At 40.1% G+C, this 19177-nt stretch overlaps 1 protein-coding gene and 1 long non-coding RNA gene across 3 annotated transcripts in view; one reads left to right on the plus strand and one right to left on the minus strand.

Annotated features, from left to right (window-relative positions):
• Positions 1 to 11400: 11400 nt before the first annotated feature.
• On the minus strand, positions 11401 to 14360 carry LOC124249227 (uncharacterized). Its single transcript, XR_006891302.1, has 3 exons — positions 14227 to 14360; positions 12610 to 12793; positions 11401 to 11598 (listed from the first exon to the last, which is right to left on the minus strand). It is a non-coding gene; the product is annotated as an uncharacterized LOC124249227 (long non-coding RNA).
• Positions 14361 to 14459: 99 nt separating this feature from the next.
• Positions 14460 to 19177, plus strand: part of TASP1 (taspase 1) — a 249810-nt gene continuing 245092 nt past the window's right edge. The window contains exon 1 of one of the 2 annotated variants that reach the window (XM_046679120.1): positions 14460 to 14522. The gene's annotated coding sequence lies outside the window, so the exon portion shown is untranslated. Of the gene's footprint in view, positions 14523 to 14558; positions 15173 to 19177 lie in introns of those variants that run through there. The other variant, XM_046679121.1, reaches the window with a different exon arrangement.

Consider the following 19177-nt stretch of genomic DNA (forward strand, 5'->3'; position numbering starts at 1 on the left):
CTAGGAAGCATCCATGGCTGACACTCAATAAGTATTTCTTGGATGGATAATTGAAAAGTAAAGTGAGATTACAAGTGCTTTTGCTTAGAGGTGCAGCTTCCCATAGGAGCATTTAGGATCTTTCGGTGCAGATAAGACCACTTCCTACAATTTCCTATCTGTCATTATGTTTTATGTTTGCAAACCTTACAGATAAGTAATAGAGACTAGAAGGAAATGATATTAATAATCAAATAATAATGTTTTGGAGTTTCTCAGTGAATGCTGCTGGCATTGGGTAAATCTACAGATAATTTTCTACTGGCTTACTTTCCTTTGGTATAGATGATCTATATAAGTTTCCGATTGATTTTCTTTAGGTTTCTCCCTCTCCCAGTTTCCATGAGTGTTGGTTAATAATGGATGAACGAACACTGAAATGCAGGAGGGAATTCACACATTTGTCATCGATATCACCCTCCCCTAGACTCTCCCACTGGTCCTAACAGAAGATAACATAGGCCCTTGGTCAGAGGACTCTGTCATTTCCACTGACCTAGAGATCCACATCTCCATACCTAAACTGTGCTCAGCACATAGTAGGCCCTCAACAAGTATTTGTGGATTAATAGATTGGGTTAATCATTTATGAAATGAGTGGATTGCATCAAGTGAACTTCCTCTCAGTTTCACATGGGGTTCTTCAGAAGCAGGCCCTGAGACAAGGATCTGTGTGCAAGTAATATGTTAAGGGAGGATTTCTGAAAGAAACAGTTAAGAGTGTGGGGAAGACAGGATGGGGAAGAGGAAGAAGCCAAGTAAAGGAGTGATTTTGGCCAGAGCCCCAGCCTCCTCTGGATCCCCCAGGGAGGCTCCAGAGTCAAAATTATACCTCAGAGTTTGTACTTTCTTGAGGTAAGGAAGCTGGCTTGTATATTCTGGTACTAGTCACTTATTGGCCAAAGGCCACCCTAGGGGGAAGTGAACCATTGGGCACTTCCAGCTCTCGGCAAAGTGGGCAAGGTGGCTCCAGTAGCCCGAGGGATGGCTTCTGAAGAGAGTCGTGGGCTGCTGCCTATTAAAAGCAAAAATACAGAAGCCTAGGGAGGGGCCCAGAAATAGTCAGAGAGATTCAAGGGTATCTAAACAGACCCCCAGCAGCACTCACCACAGCTTCTTCCAGCTTTACCACTGTAGAAATATTGCTGCAAAGTGACAACGTGTTTGTGTTCGTGTGTGCAACAATTCATATTTTGAGAATTCTGAGAGATACTCTTGTACTTGAGACACGTTTGTCTAATAAATATGGCTTCACTCCCAGGAAATAAAATTCTCCAGTGGTAAATCTGGCTTTAAATGACCATGGTATATATAATTTCTGTGTTTAAGAAATTCTGTTTGGTTGTTTCTAGGGGTATTTTGGACTTTTTTAGTCCAGCTCTACGAGTATAGTAGTATACTTGTACTATACTACACAAGTGTAGTATACCACAAGTTTAGTAGAACTGGACTAGAAAAATGCAGTTGACCACATGCTAGTCCAAATGTCCTCCTAATCAGTTATGGTATTAATTTGGTTTAATATTGATGTTTTGGATAGTATTTATGGCATGGTTAAAAAATCATAAAACTTAAGGCACATGTTCTCTGGCTCATTTGTGAACAAATATCTCAACCATTAAGGAAAAAATTACTGAAAATAAAAGAAACTGAAGAGGCCTGGAACCAGTGAGGGCAGAATGGTCCCTCGGAAGATTAAGACATTTCACTTATAAAGCTTTAAGTTAATCTGGTTTCCACTGAGGGCAGGTCAAAAAGGCACTTGAAAGCAATGCAAAGTGTTGGTTTTGGATCATTTTAATGCTAAAACACATATTTAAGCCATTTACACAAGATAAACTAACAATGTTTTTGGCCAAGGGCCTGCCAATTACTATGTTAAAAGAGCAGCACAAGAAACCAGGAGCTGTTTGGGATGTAATTTGAGCCTGTTCTTTGAACCAGCAAAATTGTGAAAGATCAACATGTTCCTGCTTAAGACCAGCTTGTTTCTGTAGGCAATGGGGCTTCTGTGTGTCAAAACTGCTCTTGGAGCTATTTATCTTTATCTAGAAGTGACTGGCAGTGTTACTGAGATACTGTTTGGCCAATGGAGTTACAAACAGGACGTAATGATTCAACTCATCTAGAAACGGCAATCATTAAATATACCACATGTACTTCAATCATAAGGAAGCTGTTGATAATGATGTTGATAATGATGATGAAGAGGAGGAGGAGATGAAGGATACTTTTCCAAGCCTCCTTCTGCTGCTAGAGTGCTCTGAGGCCTTTGTACTTGCTCTTCCTTCTGCCTGAATCTTGTTTCTCCAGATCCTGACACGGTTGGTTCCTTTTTTTATTGTGGCATAGTCCAAAAGCCTCTATGAGGCTTTCCTAAACCTGATCTAATATTGTTTTCCTGACACACAGACATGCTCCGTGACATTATTCTACTTAGTTTTCTTCATAACACTAATCAGTAGCAAAGTTATCTTGTCCACCTACGTTTTTACATATTTGCTGTGAGTCTCCTCTAGGCTCACCACTCTCATTTATGGAGGCCTCGGACTCACAGTCCAGGCCCCTGCTGTTCCCATTCCTGGCTCCATCCTTTACCATGAGGGGCCCCCATACATGCATGTGAACAAGCCCGTCTAAGCTTCATCCAACTCACCACCAGACCTACAGAGGCTGAGGCACAGCACAACAGAAAGAGAACTGGTTGCAACTTACTTAGAAATTCATTTAAAAAATTAGATAGGTTTATGCTTGGATGGAGAAATGGCAAGATATGTGACAAAGCAAGTACAGTAAAATGTAAACGGTAGAATCTAGGTGGTAGATATGCAGGTGCTTGTGTTTTATTTTTCCAGTTTTCTGTATGTTTGAAAATTTTCATCATGCAAAGCTAGAAAAAACATTAAAAAACACAAGAACTCGTGTGGAAGTCAGGAGATCTATGATTGGGTCCCAGCTCTCCTCCTCATTGGCCATGTAATCTTGGACAAATCCTAAACACTGTGAGAATTAGTTTCCTTATATTAAAAAAAATTCATTTGGCTATATATTACTCAGGACTCTTTTGATTGGAAGTGATGGAAAGCCATCTCAAACTAGCTATGACACAGAGAGAGATTGATTGGCATGTGTAACTGCGAGGGAGGGCACTTCAAACCAGACCATTTGGAATTACTCCCCATCTCTTGACTCTGCTTCTCGTCATGTGTTGGCTTAGTTTTTCAACTTCAGATGGACTTTCTCCACACAACACGGAAAGGGAATGGCCACAGATCTTACCTCTTTCCAATTTAGTAACCTCGCATGTAAAAGAGGACCCTCTGTCCAAAAATCCATAATGTAAGATTCCAGGGAAGAATTTGGATTGGCCTAGAATGAGTCATGAGCCTAGACTTACAGCCCTGGGGGTGGTATGTGATTAGCTAGGCCCAGATCACATGCTTACACCTGGCTGCCAGGCTGCCAGGCTGCCAGGGCACTGTGACTGAAGGCCCAGCAAAGCCACATAAAATAGGAGTGGGGATCAGTCCCCATAGTCTAAGGGACATTGTTACCAGGGAAAAAAGGAAGGAATCATGGAAAGAGAAGAGAAAACAGATGCCTACCACAGCCTGAGCTCTCTAAGGAATCTTCCAGTGCTCATATTTCATAAGTGCTGATGAGACTACCGTGTACATTATAGATGCTCAGAACGTGTTTGTTGAATGAAAGATGTACATAAAAAAGCCACGAAAAATGCAAATTATTTAAAATGTTGTAATGGGAAAGTTCATTAGAGACTAGCTATTTTAACTCCTTCATTTCACAGATAAAGGAAAACGAGGCCCAAAGAAGTTAAGTGCTATTCCCAAGGACACGTGGTCACGTCTAGAACTCAAGCATTCTGATCTTCCACACTCCCTCTCCATCTCTCTTTAAAGCATTCTTTCTTCAGATTCCCTTTGCTCTCAACTCTCAACAGATTAAGCATCAACTAATACCACCCAGGCGTCCTGATAGCAAAGAAAATAGAGGCTAAAAATTACAAAGAAAAGGAAACAAAAAAAAAATCCACTTTTGTTTAATTGTTATTCTGATGAGTTAAGCCTTGGATTCAACACTGACAGGCTCTCCTAACAGAGAAGAAGACAGATCCCTTGGCTGTCCCCACAGTCAGCTTGTGGATGAAAGTGTGTTTATACAGCTGGCTCAGTCCAGAAGCAGCCAGTGCTGAAAACAGTGGGTGAGCAGGCTGATAGCAGGCGACAGCTGGGAGCATCTGTTTCCCTTAGAGACACCAGGCTACAATACTGCTGTCCTCTAACCCTTGGGCCCGGCTCCCCTAGGGGCCTGGGTGTGTTCCCGGGTTTCAAGATGCTGACAGGCAATTCACTTGCTAATACATCCTAAGGGTACTCATGGGTCAGAAGTCTCTAGTCTGGGATTTGGAAGTAAAGCTCAGAATTCAGATCAGTGGGTGAAGTTATTTATGTTCAGCTCCTAAAGCACGCTTTAATTCTGTAGTAAAAACTGTCAGAAAGAACAGGTCATCCACTTCCTTTCCTTCCTTCTTTCCTTCCTTCCTTCCTTCCTTCCTCCCTTCCTTCCTTTCCCGTTTTTAGATAAGCAAGAAGGAAGAGCATGCTACTCTTCATTTTTGTAGAAAAGCAGAATTATGCTGCTCTTAACTTCTCTACAAAAGTTAGCCACATTGGCTAGCATCTTGAAAAACACCTTGGGTCCTAACTGAAAAATGAGCTTCATAGAAATGAATATTAGACTTTGATGGTAAATAAAAGATGAAGAATGCCCGTCTTAGTTTGGGTTCCCCTGAATACAGGTCCTGAGACAGGAACTTAGGTGCAGGAAGTTTTTTGGGAAGGTCATAGTCTGCTATGTAGGAAGCAGAGGGACTATGAAGAACAAGGCAGGCAGGAAGGAAAAGTCAACGTAAGGATGCTTCCTCAGTTGCTGCTGCAGGCAACCCAGGACTTGTACCCTGATAACGGGGAAGTTTACAGGATGCCTTTCAGAAATGGCCTGGAGGACATAAGGCTGGAGCATTTAAACCTTTCTTTGGTTGAAGGTTGTCCCTGAGGGATGTTAATACCCAGGCACTTCCAGGCTGTGCTTGGGCATTAAGGCTGAGCAAGCCATTGCAGCACTAGAAATGGCCCCGGGCCAGAGGGCAGAAAGAAAGAGAAGCTGACAGTGCAAGTTGGAACTGCCTGCCAGAGATGAATTCAGAGGCAGCCAAGGGGATGTAGTAGGGATACCAGAGGCATCTGCTAACAAAGTGCCAGCAGCCAGAACAAACTCAGATAAGCTACAGATTAATTGGTGATTGGAATATGGAATTCCATTATACTATCCTCTTTACTTTTGTATATCTTGGAAATTTTCTACGGTAAGAAGTAAAAAAAAAAGTTATAGCTTAAGATACAAATTTCTTTCCTTCAATGTCATCTTCATGCTTAGAAGAAACAATGGAATAGATGCTAAATAACCTAATTTTTCTTTCAAATAGTACTATCAAGTATGCTCTTCCTTGTAAAGATTATAAAGGATAGAGAAATGTTATTGGTTCTAAACTATATAAAATAATAAAGGTTAATAATTCCAAATGAATGATATGTTTTAAGTTTTCTAAGACTGCACTGAATTCACAGAAACAGACAAGATAGCATAGGCAGATATTAAGAAAAGAAAATTATAGGGAGGGGGAAGACTCTGACTGGTCCTCTTATTTTAGCCAAAGTTATACTCAGAGCATCGCGGACAATGAGCATCTATTGTTTGCACAGCCTAGCATCTATGTCTCCTGCTCTTGGAAAAGTTCCTCAATTTCCTTTCTCCATTTTATGCGGTTTTAGTGAGATTATGAGTTCAAGATCTTGCCTTCTCTTGGACAAGGTGTGAACACATGATCCAATTTATGCCATAAAATTTTTTTCACCTGGAATTCGGATCTTGAACAGAGGAGACACAAGTACCAGAAGTAGATGAAATCAATTCGTCTCATGGTTGGACCTGGAAATTTTGTCCTCTAGTACTTGCTAGGTAGCTAGAACTTCTCTGCTTCCTATCTTTCCTGGGAGTTTGTCAGTTGCCTCTGTGAGCTAACCCATCCTTTTAGCAAATTTATTTATTTTTTTGTTTTACTTAGCCAAAGGGGATCTTGGTCACATCCAACCACTCAACCTTTGTTAAGTGTCCGTTTTGTCTGCAACAGTGCCACCACCAACTCTTCCCCTCTCTACCAATATGCGCCATTCCACTCACCAAAAGGCAGAGAGAGAATGACACACTCCTTTAAATCTTATCTGGCCTTTGACCGGCCTCGCTTTGGTGTAAGTGGCACTCTGCTTGTTCCGGGCCTAATTTAAGAGGTCTGGACTTTCATTCCTGTGGTAGGCAAAATTCTAAGATTGCCCCCAAGATTTCCACCCACTAGTGTACACACCCTGCACAATCCTCTCCCCTTGAGTGTGGGCAGAAACTGAAAATGACAAGAGATCATTCCTAAAAGTAGGTTACTAATCACTGGCTTTGTGTTGATGAAAAGGGAGATTACCCTGGGGACTTGGACCTGATTGGGGGGGGGGGTCCTTTAGAAGGCAGAAAAGTTAAGAGGCTTGACCTTGCTGGTCCTGCTGACCTTGAAGAAGATGAAAACTGCCATGGGTTCTACATCTGCAAGGAACTGAATTTGGCCGACAACTGGAATGAGTTTGGAAACAACTCTGGGCATCAGATGACACTGCAGCCTTGGGTGACACCTTGACTGCAGCCTTGTGGGACAGACCTGAGCAGAGGCTGCATAAGTGATTGAGAGAAACTGTGAGATATTTAAATCTGTGTTGTTTTAAGCAGCTACATTTTTGGTAATTTGTTACACAACCATTGGAAATGAATACACGTCACTCTCTTTATGACACTACGTTTCTGACACATTTGTTAAAGTAATAGTATTTTCCAAGAATAGCAAATGGAGAGAGGCTCCCAGAGAACCTTGACAGAGGGGGCTTATCTAGGGCACAAGACACAGCAGACTTTACGACTTGACATAAGGCAAGCAATTCCTCAGCTGGCTTTTGGTTTGGGTTTGGGGTTTGGGAGAGGGAAGAACAGGGTGATGGAGGTCACCAGATTTTTCCTGAAGGAGATTTACTGGTAGAGACCTTTCTTTCATAGATAACATTTTGATTAGATAGATAACTGTTCTTTCTTAATATTTCAGTAAGACCTGAGAGCTTCTGCACCCAAAGCAGTTTGGAAATTTGAAAAATTAGGTCTGAAGGCAGATTAGATGGAATTTCCTTACTTTCACTTAACCTATCAGAGGAAGGCAAGGGTGGTGTCTGGGTGGGTGTCCAAGAAAAAGGGGTCTAGAGCAGCATTGGGAGGTGATTATTACAAATAGCTAAATTCTAGAAACACAGCAAGGAACAGTATTGTCTAAGAAATGGAAGGGAGCCTATCTATGCATTTTTTAAACTTTAACATCTTTTCTTTTATTCCTGCTTGTTCCAGTTAATATTGCTGTGTAAAAAGTCATTTCACATTTAATGACATAAAAGAACAACCATTTTCTTAGGCTTATAGATTCTGTGGGTCAGGAATTCAGACAGGGCACACTGGGGATGGTTTGTGTCTGTTCCCCAAAGCCGGGGCCAAACTTTCTGACACTATGTAACAAGGACCCTTTTTCTATGGCTTTAAATAACATCTTCCTTAGCTCCCTTCCAGCCCTCACTGCAGCTTACTTCAGGCCTTCTAGACTTCTGCTAACATTCTCCTTTAGGATCCCTCCCACCCTTGCTGCTTCACCTAGTCCTAAAGCCAATGCCACATAGCTTATTTCATGTTATTTTGTTATGTTTTGTTATGATATTAATGCTACTTCCAAGTAACAAAATCTGTACCAGTTACTATCGCCATGTAATAAACTGTTACTCTTTCTATGTAGTAAACTTTCCCTCCCACCCCTAGAAGTCGGTAGTAGAAAAATAAAGAAAAAAGTCTGAAGTTACCTTTGGGGGGAAGTGCAAAAGAGAGAGAGGGGACATGACTGGTCAGTGAGGATAAGGTGGATGAACTTGAAGGCACTGAAGTTGTCCAGAACCATGAGGTCATCCTCCTAGCTACGGCTGGCTTTCTTTGGGCTTTCACTGTCAGGCCTGTGGCAAGAAACCCTCAGTATGAAAGCTGGTAAACTGTGGCACTGTTGTTGGAGCCTGTGATCAAGTACTGGCAGTAGTGTAAATGAGTGATGTAAAACAAAACCCATTTCATTATGCTCATAAGTTCTGTCGATCAAGATTTGGACAGGGCAAGCGGAGATGGCTTGTCTCTGCTCATAATAGCTGCAGCCTAAACTGGGAATACTCAAAGGCTGGAAGATAATCCATGGCTGGGGACTGGAATCTTTCCAAAAGCCCATTCACTTGCAGGTCTGACTGTAGGTGCTGGCTGCGGCTGGGACCTTATTTGGGGCTATTGGTCACATCTATACAATCATGGACCACAAAACAACATTTTGGTCAACAACAGAACAAATATACAACAGTTGTTCCATGAGATGAGTACCATATAGCCCAGGTGTATAGTACACTATACCATCTAGGTTTGTGTAAGTACACTCTATGATGTTTGCACAACAAAATTGCCTAATGGTGCATTTCTCAGAATTCTTGTTGTTAAGGGAGGGATAACTGTTATGGTCTTCCTGTGTAGCTGTTTGAGCTTCCTCAGAGCATGGCAGCCGGGGTCCAAGAGCAAGCAAGAGAGAACCACAAAGAAACTGCATTGCTTTTGCGACCTTTCCTCAGAAGTCACCTGGATTCACTTCTGCTATAGCCATAAGCCAGCCCAGATTCAAGGGGAGGGAACAAAGATACATCCCCTAGATGGGAGGAGTATCAAAGTCACAACGTAAGAAGAGCTTGTGAGGTGGACAATATCGTTGCTGCCATTTCAGAAAAATAATTTGCCACACTGTCACATAACAAAAGCAGTAAGATGATCTATTACAAATGTAGAACATTCTGTGGTTACTGGGGATATGCCAAATCCTTTACAATAAAAAGCAAATAGCACAGATATCAGACAGTTAGAGACTAAGTCTGTGGAGACAAAGACCACTCTGTAAATCTGCCATGAGAATCTTAGGTTCAGAACTTGGGAGCCCCAAAGTCAACATCCATTTCTTCTTGAATAATTCTTCTGGAATTATTTTCCTCCACTTGAAGTATATCTTTTATAAATATTTTGGTTCATGGTAAATTTTCTCAGTTTTGGTTTATCTGAAAATATCTTCATTACATTCTCATTCTTGAATGCTTATTTATCTGGTTGAATAATTCTAGGTTGATGTTTCTTTAGAATTTTGGAAATACTTCATCAGTAATTTGAAAATACTATTTGCCATCTTCTACCTTTGATTTTTACACTGAGAGAGCTCCTTTCAGTCTAGTAATTTATTTGTAGGTATTTTGTCTCTGTTTGCTTTCAAGATATTTTTCTTGGTCGTCTGAAATTTCAGTATAATGTGTCTAGGTTTGGATTCCTTTTATTTCTTTAGTTTGGGATTCATGAGCTTCCTGAATCTGAGAGTTTTGTTTTTCATCAATTCTTGAAAATTTTTTGCTCTTATCTCTTAGAATGTTGCTTCTGCCCTCTTCAGTTCTTTGATGTTCCTGGTATGGTGTGGTTATTAGGCATTCTATCCCTATCATTCTATCTTCCTTGTTTATTACCTCCTCATCCATACTTTCCATCTCTTTGTTTCTCTGATCCTCATTCTGGATAATTTCTACCTTCCAGTTTGCTTAATTCTTTCTTAAGCAGTGTCTAAGTGATATTAACCCACCTAGGGTGTATTTTTTCCAATGATTAGTTTTGTATTTCTAGATCTTTTATTTAATTTTTCAAATCTAACAGATTATTTTTTTTGTATTTTCTTATTCTTTGCTCATGTTTTCTACTCCCTTATACATTTTTAAAACATTTAAGAAACATTTATTTTATATTCTTTATCCAATGACTTCAAAATCTGAAGCTTTCACTGCTGAGGCCAGGGTTCATTTCCCGACCAGAGAACAACACCACCTTTCCGTTGGTTGTCATACCGTCGCAGCTGCGTGTTGCGGTGATGCTGAAATCTACACCACCAGTATTTCAAATACCGGCAGGGTCGCCATGGTAGACAGGTTTCAGAGAAGCTTCCAGACTAAGACAGATTAGGAAGAAGGACTTGGCCACCCACTTCTAAAAACAATTGGCTGTGAAAACCCTATAAACAGCAGTGGAATATTGTCTGATACAGTGTCAGAAGGTGAGAGGATGGTGCAAAAAGTCCAGGCGGGGTTCTGCTCTGCTGTACACAGGGTCACTAAGAGTTGGAATTGACTCAACAGAGCTGACAACAAAATTAACTCATTTAAAACTATAAACACTACAATTGTTTTGTCCTAGTTTATCATTGATCTTTTAGATTCATTTTTGGTGACTTTTGCTGTATAGAAGTTTTTAATTTTTATGGCAATAAATTTTGTCCATTGTTTTCTTTATGGCTTTTGGGTTTTATGTCATGCTTATGAAACATCACATTGACTTTTCCAATATGCAAATCTGATCATTGCTACTATTTTGTTCTAAATTATATAGTAGCTGCCCATAGACTATAGGCTAAAATCCAAACTCTACAGAATGGCATAAGGCCTTCCTGATTTATTCCTCACTTAATAGCCAGCCCTTCTTTCCATTTTATGCCTCATTAGTAATGAGTTACTTAGAGTTCCCAGAATTCAGTCTTTTGCAAGTCTATGCGTATTTGTATACACTGTTTTCTCTGCCTCAAATGCTGTCTTCTTTCCTGACTCTCCCTTCCCTGTTCTTGTGCGTTCTCAAATACTTTCCTATGTTACATCTTTTACTGTCTTAGTACTAACTGCTTAGTCATTACATTTATTACAATGCCAATATGCTAAATATTTTACATGCATTACGTCAATTATCCTCAAACAGTCCCACGAAGTAGGTATTGTTATTTCCATTTTCCAGATAAGTAACATGAAGTTAGTAAAGGTTAAGTAACTTTCTCACTATTAGGTATGTAGTACATGGAACCTCCAGGAAATGGGCCCAGGTTTACTTGATTTCAAAGTCCTTCCAAATAACTACTATCCTATACAGAATAAATTTATAATACTTATATTAGCAATTCTCCAGCTTTTTGATCTCAGGACACTTTTGTACTTATAATTGAGAATGCTCCAAATATTTTGTTTATGTGGGATATATTTACTATGTTAAAAATTAAAACCAAAATGTAAAACAATATTTATTTATTTAAAATAACAATAAGTCCATTACATGTTAATATAAATAACATATTTTAATGAAAACAAAAAAAACACGTAGAGATAAAATTGTCATCTTTTGCATTATTGCCAATCTTTTCATGTCTGGCTTAAAGAAGCCAGCTAGATTCTTATTTCTGTTTCTGCATTCAATTTGATGTACTATGTTGTGTTGGTTGAAGTATATAAAGAAAATCCAGTCTTCCACAGATTGTTGCTGGAAATGGAAGGAATATTTTAATGGCTTTATCAGATAACTGTATATACCGTAGTCTTTCTTTATCTGAGAGGGATGCATTCCATGACCCCTAGTGGATGCCTGAAACCATGGATAGTACTGAACTCTATATCTACTAAGTTTTTTCCTTTGCATAAATACGTAAGATAAAGTTTAATTTATAAACTAGGTACAGTAAGAGATTAACAACGATAACTAATAATAAAATAGAACAATCATAACAATAGACTGTAATAAAAGTTCTGTGAATCTGATCTCTCTCTCTCTTGCCTTTCTTCTTTTTGGGATGACGGGAGATGACAAAATGCCTATGTGATGAGATGAAGTCAGGTGAATAACGTAGGCATTGTGACACAGTGTTAGGCTACTATCGTCACAAGGAGGATTGTCTGCTTCTGGAACATGGTTGACTTCAGGTAACTGAAGCCATGGAAAGTGAAACCATGGATAAGGGGGGACCTCTGCATTCTTTTTTGATACTACACCAAAACCGAAAAAGTGGTAGTTTTTTTGTTAAAGATTTTGTTTTTCCTGTTCCTCCCCAAAGTGCCCCCAGTACATAGTTGTATATTTTAGTTGTGGCAGGTGGGATGATGCCTCTGCATGGCTTGATGAGTGGTGCCACGTCCGCGCCCAGGATCCGAACCAGCAAAACCCTGGGCTGCCGAAGCAGAGTGCGCGGACTTAACCACTTGGCCACAGGGCCGGCCCCTAAGTGGTAGTTTTTCAAAAGTTAGTTGCAATATAAAATTCGAAATCATATCTATGAACTTTTTGTATGTTTTACACTCATGAGAGAATGAGAATGAAAAAGGTAAATAAACATCTTAGAATTACTATAAAATAACAGTTTGACACCAACGACCCCTTGACATGGTCTGGGGACACCCCATGTGTGGACCACACTTTGAGAACTGCTGCATTATGCATATATATAATATATATATATATATCTCATTTAAACTGTATATTATCTGAGGACAAGTTTACCTCTTCTGTCTTTATACATGTACACCTGTGGCTGGTATAGCTGCTTCTTGGTGGTCCCAGCTTGTGGGCTGTGTGTGCTTGGCTTCTGGGATTGCCTGCTGCTGAGTCCTCTGGCTCCCCAGTCCTCCTTTCAAGCCTTCACTTCCCTAGTACTTCTCTTGTAGAACGTGTAATGTCTAATTACCTGTGGAATACAGGAATGCCCATATTATACAGAATATACCTCCCAATTATACAGTACTAATTTATTTTCCAAATTTTAATAACAGTTACTCCAAGAGCAAACTGGACACTTTTGGTATTATATACTTATGTGTCACTCATTTGAGAAAGAAATTTGATTCTTTACATATTTCATGGTAATAAGCTGGCACTTTATGTTCTTTTTCTTCTTAAACTAACATTTACTGATTACTTACTATGAGCCTGATACTTTTCTCAGTACTTCATGTATATTAGCTTATTTAGTCCACATGACAACTCTATGAGATAGTATTACTATCCTCATTTTTCAAATGTGGAAACTGAGTCATAGAAAGATTAAGTAAATTTTTCAAGGTGACACAATTGGTAGGTAGCAAAGCCAAGACATGAACTCAAATTCTCTTGGTTCTATAATCCTTGCTCCTAACCACTACACTACCACTGTCTATCTTGACTTAAACATTGTTTTCTTTTCTTATTCAAGCCACTTATTTTAATAAAGGTCCCTAATTCCCTTTTAAATCTAAAATTCTGTTTTCATAGATAACTTTCATAATAGACTTTTTTTATCCTTTTAATATTTCTTCATAGAGAAGAATACTAGCAGAAAAATACACTGGATAACACAAAAGTTATTAAAATGGATTTGGGATAATTAGCAGCTGAGAAATCTTTCCTGTCCAATTAACGCATATTTTTATCTAGGAATCCCAGAGCAGGAATCAGTTCTGACATCTCATTCCCATACTAGCCCCAAACTGCCTCCCTGGCTGTTATTCTTGATTGCTGAAGGCTCAGATTCTTGGTTGCTTCCCTCTCTTCTGAGGAGCTTCTTCCATCATCCTCCCCACCTCACGTCTACAACTAGGCCAAAGAGAAAGTCCCTCTAGTTCAATGATTCTCAAATTTTAGGCGCATCAGAATCACTTGGAGGGTTTGCTGAAACAGATTGTTGGGTCCCAAACCCAAACTTTCTGATTTGCTAAATATGGAGTGAGGCCTAAGAGTTTGAATTTCCCTAAGAGTCCAGGTGATGCTGAAGCTGCCGGTCTGAGGACCATACTTTGAGAACTATTGCCTTACTCAGTGCAATCTCTGCTTCTCAAGGCAGATTTAAAGGTGGTTATATGTTAAATAATTCATGTTAACAGTTACAAGGAAATAGTGAAGGGATTACAAAATGTTACTGAGTCTTGGTCTTAGATGCTAGATGGTAAAAGGCCACCCACACTTTCATTCTCCCCAGTGCACGGCTGGCCCCCACGTCCTACACGCAACGAGGCAGAACCCTGTTTTTTCCTACTGTATAGGAGGGATGCAAGGATTGAACGAAATTAAGCTCTTAAGTGACACCTCAGTAAATGATGGCTACTTTCATTTCATTTCATATCAGATCGCTGGTCGGCTACCTACTCAGTTCAGAGGGTCATAGCCTTCGGGCTTCTTAAAGGGCGGCGTGAGGAGAAACAGGCAACGGCGCCTGCGCAGCTCAAAAAACTAGGCTCCTCTCGGAGTCCGCGCGGAACCTCCGCGGCCAGGTGGACAACTCCGCAGCAGGGGGCGGAGACAGAGCTGCAGGTGGGCGTATGCTTCCGGACACGTGATCACAAGCACGCCCAATGGGGAAGCCTGACGTCACCCCCGCTTCCTCACCCTGGCAACGGGCGGGTGACTACTTCCGGTGCTGTGAGGGCTCCGGGCTGACGCGGGTGAGTGTCCCTCTTTCTCACGCTGTCCGCACTGCTGCCGCTGTCGCGCCGCTCGTTTCCTCTGTTCGGGTCGCGTACGCTCGCTGGGACGTCCTCTCCCGGGCCGGGAGCGGGCGGCTCGCTGGATGCCCCTTCCTTGGGGCGGTGCTGAAGGAGGGGACATGGGACGTTTCTCCTCCCCTAGTCTATTCGCGCGTGGGGCCCCCTTCCCAGGCTTCCCTCGAGCTTGGCGGCCTCATTCCCTTTCGGGGGAAGGGACTGTGTGTGTGTGTGTGTGTGTGCGCGCGTGTGCGTGTGCGTGCATGTGTGGTCCTCACATTCCTTCGCGCACTTCGCAGTCAGGGGCTGCGCGTTTCTCCGAGTCCGAGGCTTGCAGAGACCCGAGGGTGTGCGCCCTAGTGCTGCGTGTCGGTTGGGGCCGCAACAGCCCCGTGGTGTAGTAGAGGCCTGATTAGAAGTCCCGAGGGACGTTAGCATTTATTGATGGGTCGGAGGAGAAGGAGGAGGAAGGGACCAAGAAGATGGAGAAGGAGCAGTTGGAGAGGAGGATGGAAAACAGGAGCTGGAGGGGCCCTGGAAATAGAGGGCATGGTGTTTCCGGAAGAATGGAGTTCAACTTGACTCGCTTCTGTAGGGGAGGGGAATGAAAGGTATTTTGGGGAGGCCCATGTGACTGAGATCATCGAATACTAAGCTATGGAATTTTTATACACTTGGGAGTTTAATAACTTCCTTTTTTGTGTTAAATAAAGCTTTCCTCCCACTTATAAAAAGCAGTGCATGCTTAGTAAAGAATGTCTGGAAAATGCAGAAATAAGGAACGATCATCTATAGTTCCACCAACCTAGCATTTTGATCCTTTTATAATTTTTTATAGCATATTATTAACCTACTTATGATCATAGTGTATATGTATAAAAATATGATAACTAAAAGTCATAATATTTGTGCTTTGCATCCATTGCATGGGTAGATCATTGTTTTTGAGATATAATTCACAAACCATAAAATCCACCCTTTTAATTGTAAATTTCAGTGGTTTTTAGTATAGTCAGCAAGTTCTTCACCTATTACCACTATCTAATTCTAGAATATTTTCGTCACTTCCAAAAGAAACTCAGTATCTATTATAGTCACTCCCCATTAGATCTCCCCTCCCCTACTCCCTCTGCCCCTGGCAACCACTAATCTACTTTCTGTGTCTGTGGATTTTCTTATTCTGGACGTTTTATGTAAATGGAATAATATGCTATGTGGCCTTTTGTGTCTCCCTTCTTTCACTTAGCATAATGTTTTCAAGGTTCATCCATATTGTATTATGTGTCAGCACTACATTCCTTTTTATGGCTGAGTACTATTCTACTATGAATATGCCATATTTTCTTTATCCGTCATCAGTTGATGGACATTTGGATTGTTTCCACTTTTTGACTATTAAGAATAATTCTGCTATAAACATCCAAGTACAAGTTTTTGTGTGGACATATGTTTTCAGTTCTGCTGGGTATATACCTAGAAATGGAATTGCTAGGTCATATGGTAACTGTTTAACTTTTTGAAGAACTGCCAGATATTTTCCAAAGTGGTCTGCACCAGCAGGATATGGGGGTTCTGATTTCTCCATATCTTTGCTAACAGTGTTATCTATCTTTTAAAAAAAATATTATATTTATTTTGAATTACTTTTTATTTTTTTGCTTGAGGAAGATTAGCCCTGAGGTGACATCTGTGCCAGTCCTCCTCTACTTTATATGTGGGTTGGCACCACAACATGGCTTGATGAGCAGTGTAAGTCTGTGCCTGGGATCCAGACACACAAACCTGGGCCACTAAAGTGGAGCGTGCAGAACTTTAACCACTCTGCTATGGGGCAGGCCTCTTACCCATTGTTTTGATTGTAGCCATACTATTGTTTGTGAAATGGTATCTCATTGTGCTTTTGATTTGCATTTCCTTGATGGCTGATAATGTTGAGCATCATTTCCTATGCTTGTTGGCCCTTTTTATATCTTTGGAGAATGTCCATTTAGTTCGTTTGCCTATTATTAAATTGAGTTTTTTTTTTATTTTAAAGTTGTATGAATTCTTTATGTAGTCTGGATACAAGTCCCTTATCAGATATATGATTTGCAGTATTTTTTACATTTTCTTCCATTTTGTGGGGTTTCTTTTTACTTTCTTGATAGTGGTTTTTGAAGTACAAAAGTTTGAAATTTTGATGAAGTCTAATTTATCTATGTTTTCTTTGGTTGCTTGTGCTTTTGTTGACATATCTAAAACCGTTTCCAAATCCAAGATCATGAATATTTATGATGATTTTTCTAAGAGTTTTATAGTTTTAACTCTTACTTTTAGGTCTTGATTTATGTAGAGTTAATTTTTCTATGTGGTGTGAGGAATCCAACCTCATTCTTTTGTGTGTGACTATCGAGTTTTTGTATCATCATTTGTTGAAAAGAGTGTTATTTCCCTGTTGAATGGCCTTGGCACCCTTGACAAAAACTAATTGTAAATACGTGGGTTATCATTTTCTTGACTTTTTCCTCTGTGTTGGACATTTAGGTTGCTAGGACATTTAGAGTTTTGTTTTTCTAAATTACCCTTTGTTAAACACAACATAAAAGACATAAAACCTTTTTCGTATTTAAAGTTATTTTGGTAGAAAGTGTTCTCAGAAGTGGAATTATTGGGTCAGACATGAATAAGTCTGTTTTGGAGCTCATTTAACGAGGCATTAAACCTTTAATGTCATGATGTTAAGAGCAACAAAATGCTGTATTCATTAGTTGCTATAGCTGAAGGGCTGGATTTCTGTAAAAGCCTTCTCCTGTAAGATGGATGGATTCCATGACTTCCTTCCTCCTTCAGCTGCTTCTGGAAGACTAAGTAAAGCTAGAGTGAAAAACTTCAACACCAGCAGTAAACAGGACATGTGGCAGTGTTCTAAATGGTTTAAAGAAAAAAAAGATGGTGTCATCACATGCAGTAGGAAAATAAAACAATCTTTGAGAGAAACGGGTCAAGATTTAGATCTTAAATTGCTGTCGTGAAAGTCCCTGGAGCAAAAACAATGTTTTCTTCTGAGTTTCTCATCTGGCTTTGATAATCAAGTTAATTTACATTCATCTTGTTCTCAGAGATGGGTGACTTAAATCTTCTCTTTTTAGTAGATAGTACCCAGTAAAAAAAAAATTCAAATACAAAAGGTTATTAGGAGAAAGTCAAGTTTCTCTTTTATCCTTGCCCCTCAGTCTCCCACTTCTCCTTAAAGGTATCCGTGGTACTGTCACTAGTGTCTGTATAGACTAGTTCATACATAGAGTATCTCTGGAGAAATAATATATGCCAAATTAGACATTGTAAGGCTCTTGATGCTTAGTAACAAATTTCTTTTCAAAATGGTTGTGTCAGTTTATGGTGACAGTACAGTGCTAGTTAGAATGATTTCATTTCTGTTTGTATTCCTTTGAATATTCTTTCCTTAAAGTTAGATATCCAGAGGGCCAGCCCCATGGTTAACGGTTAAGTTTGGTGTGCTCCACTTTGGCAGTCAGGGTTCGCAGGTTCAGATCCTGGGCATAGAACCTACACCACTCGTCAGCCATGCTGTGGTGGCATCCCACATACAAAATAGAGGAAGACTGGCACACATGTTAGCTCAGGGCTAATCTTCCTCAAGCAAAAAAAAGAAGATTGGCTATAGATGTTAGCTCAGGATGAATCTTCCTCACCAAAATAAATAAATAAATAAATAAATAAATTGGATATCCCATTTATATTTCCTCTTTGATATATTGTCTGCTCATGTCTTTTGGCATGCTATTTGTCTTCATTGGAGTTGTCCTTTATGAGATTTATTTTAGCTGCCTGTTGTAGATGGTTGTTTTAAGGTGGCCTGGATTTGGGGAGAAAAGTTAAAATGCTTTTTGTAACATTTATGCTAAGAGGTGTGTGAGCTGAACAAGGGTCAAGGCAGTAGGGAAAAGGAAATTAAATGCTTGAGGGACAAACCTGTAGGATTTGGAAACTGGATGTAGTCCAAAATGACTTCAAGTTGACTTAGAAAGGGATGGTGCTATTGAGAAAAATAAGGAGTAGTGTTGAATGAACCATTGTCTCTGGGGACAGATGACTGTTTTGGGTAGGCTAAGAGTGAGGAGGATCCGGGTTGAGCTGTCCAGGAGACTTGCAGCTAGAGCTTGAGAGGCAGAAGATAAAGAGTTAGGAATCATCTGAGTTATTGAAAGGATAGTTTTGAAAGGTTGGCAGTGGATGAAATTGCTCAAGGAGAAATTTGAGAATAGGTCCATGGACAGGCTTTCTGGGAGTCATGGCAGAGGACAAAGTTGGGAGGGGTCAGAGGGGCCATGAAGAGCTAGGAGAGTAGATTAGCATGCTTGTGAAGGAGAGCAGGGGATCTGGAGAATCAAAGGTTGCAAGCAGAAATTAAGAAACTTGTTGACTTGGAAAAGATACATTTTATGGGTAAAGATACAGTTTATGGGAAGCCAGAAGTTTTTTTTTCCCCTAAACAACTTTATTAAGATATAATTCATTTATCATATAATTTACCCACTTTAGATGTATAATTCAATGGTATTTAGTATATTCAGAATTGTGCAACTATCACCACAATTAATTTTAGAACATTTTTA

Source organism: Equus quagga, chromosome 12 (genome assembly GCF_021613505.1).
Source record: "Equus quagga isolate Etosha38 chromosome 12, UCLA_HA_Equagga_1.0, whole genome shotgun sequence".
Classification (NCBI taxonomy): domain Eukaryota; kingdom Metazoa; phylum Chordata; class Mammalia; order Perissodactyla; family Equidae; genus Equus; species Equus quagga.